The sequence below is a fragment of the Monopterus albus genome, unplaced genomic scaffold, assembly GCF_001952655.1.
Source record: "Monopterus albus unplaced genomic scaffold, M_albus_1.0 scaffold73.1, whole genome shotgun sequence".
Lineage (NCBI taxonomy): Eukaryota > Metazoa > Chordata > Actinopteri > Synbranchiformes > Synbranchidae > Monopterus > Monopterus albus.
In genome coordinates, this window is record NW_018127953.1 from 145,124 (window position 1) to 146,851 (window position 1,728).

The 1,728-nt window shown below is 33.5% G+C and overlaps 1 protein-coding gene and 1 long non-coding RNA gene across 4 annotated transcripts in view; one reads left to right on the forward strand and one right to left on the reverse strand.

Annotated features, from left to right (window-relative positions):
* Window positions 1-1,728, reverse strand: part of dhcr7 (7-dehydrocholesterol reductase) — a 13,333-nt gene that overhangs the window by 7,227 nt on the left and 4,378 nt on the right. The window lies entirely within an intron of this gene.
* LOC109963394 (uncharacterized) overlaps window positions 1,479-1,728 on the forward strand; it is a 2,928-nt gene continuing 2,678 nt past the window's right edge. For both annotated transcript variants that reach the window (XR_002275391.1, XR_002275392.1), the window contains exon 1: window positions 1,479-1,574. This is a non-coding gene — a long non-coding RNA (uncharacterized LOC109963394). The remainder of the gene's footprint in view (window positions 1,575-1,728) is intronic.

Sequence of the window (1,728 nt, forward strand, 5' to 3'; positions counted from 1 at the left end):
TACATCATATTAAAAAAGCTGTTATTATGAACACATATGAAAGTGGTGGATTAAACTTTTTAGACTTCTCCACTCTAAATAATACTTTTGAGATAATTGTCTTATCCAATTGACCTTAAAACTCAACATCTGTGTGGAATATAATTCCTAATCATATTCTGTCTGAGCTTGGTGGCTTAAATTTCTTTCTTGTATGCAGTTATAATATTGATAAGATCCCAGTGAAACTCTCTTCTTTTCACCATCAGGCCTTTTTATCATGGTCGCTCATCTACAAGCATAACTTTTCACCACACACATATTACATATGGAACAATGGGGACATTTTGTACAAACACAGGTCCATTTTTATTGAATACTGGTTTCAAAATAATATTCTTCTGGTCGATCAGCTGTTTAATGATGATGGCCTGTTGTTTACTTATGAGGAATTCTTACGACGATATAATATTCCTATAACACCTAGAGAAAAGTATTTGGTGCTATCTCTTCCGGTATATGCATGTTGTTTAAATATCAGCCAAGGATTGATGTCCAATTTGTTCCTACACTTACTCCAGTTCATTCCTCTCTAGGGAAAATCTGTTTTTCCTCTCACCATCTTAAGAAAAACAAATCCATCAGATCGCTGTTTCAAAAAGAGATTACCAGGAATTGGGTATCAATCAAATCTGGGGCTATTTTGTATTGGAATCAGTTTGTGGATGATCTGAAGTGGGAAAAGGTCTGGCTTTTACCTAATCTTTACTTTGTAACTAATAAGGTAAAAGAGGTTTCTTTTAAGCTTATTCACAGAGTTTATCCAGTGAAAGTTTATTGTAAGAGGTTTAGAGTAGATATTTGCATTTTCTGTGGTAATTCCCCTGAGACTGCTGTTCATTTATTTTGGTATTGTTGTTTTATAAAAACATTTTGGTTTCACTTTTGTGATTTTATACATATAAATATTGATAAGTATTTTATTTTGTACTGGAAGAATGTTCTGTTTGGTTGCTTAGAAACATGATTCTCATCTCATGTATATGTCTAACTTGTTAATTTAAGTTTCATATTCACAAATGTAAATTCACAAATAGAAAATCTCTATTCTTGTTCTTTTTAAAAGAGTTCAAACAATACATTTCTTCAATATTTTTTCTGATAATACAAAGGCCATCACAACAATTAATTTATGCACCTTATTTAAAATTCCTGGTTAGATAATACCCCCCTAGCTTTTTTGTATTCTTTATGTATGTCTTTATTTCTTTATTTGTTTCCATTCTGGTTCGGTGGATGTATCTTGAATACACTCTTATATCTTTGTATCTTTGGATGACTGTACTGTATTCTTCTTGTTGAATTAAAAAAAAAAGACAGCCAATAGCTACTTTCCTTACTGAGAAGTTGGCAACACTGATGATTATACCCATAGACATTATATACATAGACGCCGCGTTGAGCCTTGAATCAGACGTCACCGTAGGCCCCATATTGGAAGTGGCAAAACGTAAGATGCCTAAATCATGTGCTGCTTGGGGTTGTTCCAAACGTTCGACAGCAGAAACCAGATCCCATGGGATTACCTTTCACAAGTAAGACTTAACTATTTTTTTGTATTGTCTTTGGTCACTATAACATCATTTTGAGAACGAAATGTGCTTACTTTGTGGATAATACTGTGAAGTCTCGCGGTGAATCCAGCGTCCAAACAAGCAAAGCAGTCTTTTTTAGCTATCTCTACCATCC